Raw genomic sequence first — 6,741 nt, 5'->3', positions numbered from 1 at the left:
TATTCTATTTCTTTTTCTTAATCAAATTATTTCTCACATGTTGAATTACCACCTTAAATATTTCCGAGAAACGTATATATTATCTTCCTTCTACGATCAATGATCTTCCATCATTTTGTCTCATAAATCGTTAAATTTATTTTAAGCTCTTCTTTCATACTACGCAAACAAAAATATACCAACCCATTTAAAAGGATGAAGATGAACCTGTAAAAAAATTGATATAGCCGTATGATGGATCCCTTTTTTACCATGCAAGTTTTCCTTAAACAAATCTTTCTCTAAACTATATACAGTCTCGAAGATATTTAAAGTAATAATAGTTATTACCCTATTCAACATATACTATATCACTATAAATGAATACGTTTATATGGAATTTAGTATATAATATATGCGATTGGCTTTATTAAAGACGAGCCCGTTTGTCTGTTGACAATAGCTTGAACTCGTATCGTAAGCTTCACGGTAACCCAAGTAGAAACATATATTCGAGCATCGTGAAAGCTCGACCGTATGATGAAATCCTTGGTCGGACGGAGATGAAGGGAATACCATCTTCATCTTTTCTCGCTTCTTTCTCCCTCTTCTCTCTCTCTCTCTCTCTCTCGTTTCTTCATTCTTCTTATATTGCATTATGGTCGCATACATATTTATTCGGCGTACGTAGATTTTACGTCGTAAAACCACGCGAAGCGTCATGGTATCTCAGTCATCATCGCAAGACCCCAGGGCGTTTACAAGAGCTACAATAACGCGCCACGACTTCTTTCTCTCGTATCAACGTGCCTTACTCTTAGCCAATGAAATACGAATGACTTTAAAGTTGATTACTTTAAACCACTGAACGTTTTCTTTTTTTTTTCTTTTTTGTTTTTTTATTATTTTCTTTTTTTTTTTTTTTTTTTTTTCGTTCATTTTGTTTTTATTTCTTTTTTATTTATTTTTTGGTACTTTTTTTGTTCTTTTTTTTGTTCTTTTTTTTTTTTTTTTTTCATTAACTCATAAGTATAACACGTTGAAAAATGTAGAAAATTTTTTTAAATTTATAACTCCCATCGGAAATCTCTATTTCGTTTTAAAAAATTTACAAAATCCATAAAATTGTAAGGCAATAAGAAGATAATGAATGAAATGTAGAAAACGAAATGTTACGAACACTGAAGGGAACGAAAAGTTGTTTTTTTTTTTTTTAATTAATAAATACTATTGAATATTTATTTTCGATTCTACAATAGATATCGTTTAATTCGTTTCGGAAAATTTATCAAATTCATTAAACAACAAAACTATATGAAAAAAAAAGTGAACGTAACGTAAAATGTATCGAAAAAATTGTCCAAAAATTAATTGCACATATTAGAAAATTGTCTTTCAAATTCTCCTACTTATAATTCCTTTCTAAAAATGTATTAAAAACTGAATATGAGATAATAAGAAAAAAAAAAAAAAAGACAAACAAACCAAGAGAAAAAGAATAAAAGATAAAAAAAAAAGGAAAAAGAGAAAAAAAGAAAAAGAATATAGCAAGAACAATGTAATGAGATTAAAAAAAAATTGGATAAATATCATGAGTGATTTGTCATCGACTTCTATTTCAGTTACTACTCGTTAGTTTCTTTCGAAAAATCTACGCGGAACCGACGAAGCTATAAAGAAGATACCGCAGCTAAGAGTAACGTTTACTCGTCTGTCATCTTGGAAACGGGTGGGGGGAGGCTGGAGGGAGGGTATCATGAAGTGATTCGTTTAATGTGTGGATAACCCCCGTCGGAAGGTAATGTGGGCATGCTGACACGCGTGATAAGAAACATTGTGACGAACGCGTTGGTCCGAAGAGACGGCGGCCACTGTGAAAAAAGGTAAAGAACAACAAGATACAGAGCAAAGCGACGGTGTAGAAAAGGTGGTAGTACCAGAGTCGGAGCACCAGAGAGAACGATAGAGAAAAAGAGAAAGAGAAAGAGAAAGAGAAAGAAAAAGGAAGAGAGAGAAAGAGAGAGAGAGAGAGAGAGAGAGAGAGAGAGAGAGAGAAGAAAAGGAAAGAAAGGCAACGAGATGAAATTCTCGAGTCATCCATTCTGTGTGTCAGGGGGGATTCCCGTGCGGCAAGAGGTAACTCCACAGAGTCGCTAGGTCTAGAAAAGAAAAAAGGAGATAGGAAAGGAAGCTGAGAAAGGAAGAAGAAGAAGAAGAAGAAGAAGAAGAAGAAGAAGAAGAAGAAGAAATGCTGAAAGAAAAAGAAGCCGGATGTCTGGTGGAAAAAGGAAGCGAGAGAAAGATAGAGATGCAATGTGAATGAAAGAATAAGATAGAAACACACATATACACGCAAACACACACACATACAGACAGAGAGAAAGAGAGAAAGAGAAAGCAAGAAACTAAGACGCATCGGAGAACATCAGAGGGTGGTCCTCTCCCTTCTTGGAAAGAAGGAAACTGTCAGTGACGCTCAGATTGTATCGCCGTTCCCAAAGGGAAGGTACACCGTTCATTAAAAAGCTTCTTGACTTATGGTAACTTCGATCTTACTTTCGCCACCTCTGTGTTTTTAGGCACGACCACAGGGAGTGTCTTATGCAATCACCGTTGCGAAAAGTGTTCGCTTGTTCTAACTTTTAATAGAAATGGAATTTTTCAATTTTGTTAGAAGTTTTGCACGAATCGTGACGTTTCTCTCTCTCCCTCTCTCTCTCTCTCTCTCTCTCTCTCTCCCTCTTTATCTATCTATCTATCTTTTTTGCCTTTTTTTTCTTTTTCCTTTTTAATGTATATGCTTTTGTATCTTTTCATAATGTATCTAAAATGAAATTGTGTTCGGTATAAATCAGTAGAAAAAAAAAAAAAAGCAGAATAATCATAATAGAATATCCAAATTTTAATAGAATTGAATTTTAATTGAATATTATTTTAATTGAATTTAATTTTAATTACGATCATTAATTCGATAATATTTGCATCGAGGTAATAATTGCATTGCAAATTAATATCGATTCCATGGATTTCATCATTTGGTGCCCTTTAAGATTATCTAATATTAATATAACTTATTTTAATAAAAATTATATTACTGTTATAAAAATACTAGAGAAAGAACTAAATCAATATTACGAAACGAATAGCGGAGTTTTTTTTTTTCGAGCAATTAAAGATGGATGAACATCGATGAACCGTACGATATCGATTTACCTATACGATTAAAAGCAAAAAAGAGAACCGTTTAATAATTTTTTTAATACTTTATCCTGAAGCTAAAGCGGAAATATTTCGGTAATCATTTTGAAACTAAAAAAAGAACTTTTATGTAGATTTTATTATCTAATATAGCTTAATCATAAAGATAAATGATTTAATCAATTTTAAAATTAAAAAGTAATTGTATCATACATCGATAGAATTTTGACATATAAATATGTAATTTAGAACTATTTAATATGCGATTTAATAATGAGCATTATACATACATATATTGGCATATTAATATATATATATATATATATATATATATATATATATATATATATATAAAATATTCATAAGACACTGCACAATTATTATTTAACTCGTAACAAAATTAGCATGTGAAAATTTTGTAAGATTAAAAATTAACTAATTCTTTTTTCCTACTACATTATATACAATAGAAAAAGTCTTATTAGACAAAATAAAAATTTTATATATGAATTTTGATCAAACAAATGACGCAGTCACTTTTAAGGATCAAATATTCGAAATATTTTAATAATTTTGAATATTTTATATTTAATATGTAATATGTACAGTGAAAATAATATTCTATTGTTGTGTAACAGTCCGACAGCGAATGAACATAAAATATCTCTAACGTTACTATTTTTTTGAAAATTAAACATACGTCTAAATTAAACAGACATTTAAATAACAATTATTATATATCAAAAGAACAAAAGTAGAACGAGGAAACATATTACAAAGAGTAGAATTCAAATTTGACCATTTGAATGGTATTTCCTAAAATAAAAATTATTCTCTTATATTTTTGATTAATTCATTCGAGAGTACTATATTTGGGAGGAAAAAAAAGGAAGGTATTAGTAGATAAAATTTATCTACTAGCATTCCCGAATTACGTTTGAAATATGTTCATTTAATACATATCCGCATTTCCGTCATTTCAATTCTTTTTTTCAAATTCTCTGTTATAAAACAGCTATTTTTTCGTATTATTTTAACTTTTCTTAATTACCGAAAAAAAAATCAATAGATTACATTTATTAATTCTTATTAAATAATTTTATTACAGCTTATTTCTAACTTTCAAATTATATGAAAATTTGTAATGATCTTAAAGTCTATTTTTAATTTTTATTATATTAATTTAAATACACGATGGAAAATAATCGATTCATCTGTTTTATTGTCTTTCATTCTTTTCAACTGTTATTTATGATTATTTAAAAGCTGACATTTCCTAATGCAATAAACATCAATTATTGTTTCAGTAATGTCCATATTGTTCCATAGAAAATGTATAAATCTTGTAGACAATATAAATTGCCTGATTCCTCGTCATTTGGGATTTGTTGCATATGGAGATCCATTTAAAAATGTAATTAAATTTATATTGAAAATTTGCAAAATGAATCAATCAAAGTTTCGAATTTTACATTAGATAAATAATACGATTATATAATTTACATAGAAGGATCAATTATCGATCACCTTTGACATCTCTCTTGAGAATGTTTCATGTTCTGAAGGAGTAATAGTTTCCAATATTGTGTGAGAATGCCGAGAATTTGATTCAACCAAGATCTACCGTAGAACTCTTTCTTTTTTTTTTTGTTCTAGCAATTGTATTGTTTTTATCGGGATTGTTCTATGTTTTTGACACGATTTACGATTAAAGTTGAAACAAAAGAATTTCAAAACTGTATTATAAAAAAGTATGACTGTATTATAAAATTTATTAATTTTGCATATTGTAAAATAAAACTTTAATAGATAAGACTAATTTGATATAAAATAATTTAATATAGAAAATGTAATAAATGAAAAAAAAAAATATATATATATGTATGTATTTATATGTATATTATATTATATTATAAAATAAACTTTGTGTATTAAAAATGTGCAACTTTGTGTATTAAAAAATTTTATAATATAAATTTAAACAATATACAAAAATATTACACTGTAATTAAATGTATAATGAATATAAATATATAATGTAATATAAATTACATAACAATAATAATAATATAAAATAAATAGTAAGATTGTCATATAAAAAATCTGATTTCCATTTTATTATCTTAATATGTCTTGCAATTATGATTATATCGATATATTTTATTATTAGATTATTTTTAGAGACAATTAGAAAGATAAAAAACAATTTTAAAAAATATCGATTTTAATTGAAACTAAGATTTCATTATACATTATTTTATTGCAATTAATATCCATTTTATGCATATGATTTTATCACATAGAGATTACTCTGCGTATGAAAATATCTCTTGTCAATTTATAAAGAGTATAGTAAATTCGGAGGAAGAAAAATGTTCGAACACATTCAGAAAAGAACTGTTTACACTTTCGAGTATAATCGCTTATAACAGTATAGAGACCGTCGAGCTCGGCTCAAGGCCAAGCGCGGGAAGATCTCTTGTTTTGTTTACACGTCCTATTGCCCATTTTAAGCTCTCTATAAAATACAAACTATAATAGTAAGTTTACTAATAAAATTTTATTTTGTAATATTTTCAAATTTATACAGAATGACGCAATAATTTTTATCACATTGACTATTTCCGTTCTTTTCAAAGATATGGAGAAAATTTATTTATAAAAGTCGTATTGTACGGAGGGATATCATAATATGCAGTAATAACTTTTTTTTTTTTGTATTTTTAACGAACTAATAAAGTATACATAAAGATCAAATGAGTTATTTTAAATGGAATCATATGTTTTTTATAGCATTGGTTTATGCAGCTTGATATTCTCTATATAAAAAAAAAAAAAAAAAAGTATTAATCCATATATGTCGAAAAACTATTAGTTTAAAAGATATTTTTCAATTATATCCTTATTATGAAAGAAATTTCTTTCGAATTCTTGATCTTTCAATTTCGTAGATTGGCAATGATTAATAGATCTTTTATAACTTATTTTACATAAACAAAAGAAAATTTATATAATTATAATAAAAATGTTTATATTTTTGTCATAATTATTTCTTTATTACGAAAGAAAAAAAAAGAAAAGAAAAAAAAAACAAGAAAAAAAAAAAATTCAATTCTAAAAATTATTAACAAAATCGATTTTATTATAACAATATTATTGCAATATTTGTATAAATAAAGAATAAATTATACTTGAAAATGCCGTTTGTTTCAAGTCTCTACGATTTTTCGTTCGGAAGATATCGCCTTCGAAAGATTTCCATTCATAATTCGTATAGTACAGCTGTTCGTAGTAATGTAGTAGCAGTAGTATTACGTTCGCGTAAATTCTCCGAATTTATATAGGTTAATGTGTCACCGAGCTAATTTGAATGAAATTATATATGTCAATGGATCAACGTAAACGTCTTCTTCTTATATGGAAATATCTCAGAAACTAAAAGTCATAGAGACTTGAATCAAAAACCATTTTAATGGGCAGAATTTTCTCTATTTTTTCAACGTATTGTTAATAATTAATTAACAATTTGTTATAAACAATTTGTTATAAACAATTTTTATAAAC

This window comes from Vespa crabro, chromosome 17, assembly GCF_910589235.1.
Source record: "Vespa crabro chromosome 17, iyVesCrab1.2, whole genome shotgun sequence".
Lineage (NCBI taxonomy): Eukaryota > Metazoa > Arthropoda > Insecta > Hymenoptera > Vespidae > Vespa > Vespa crabro.
This window is presented reverse-complemented; position numbering follows the sequence as displayed.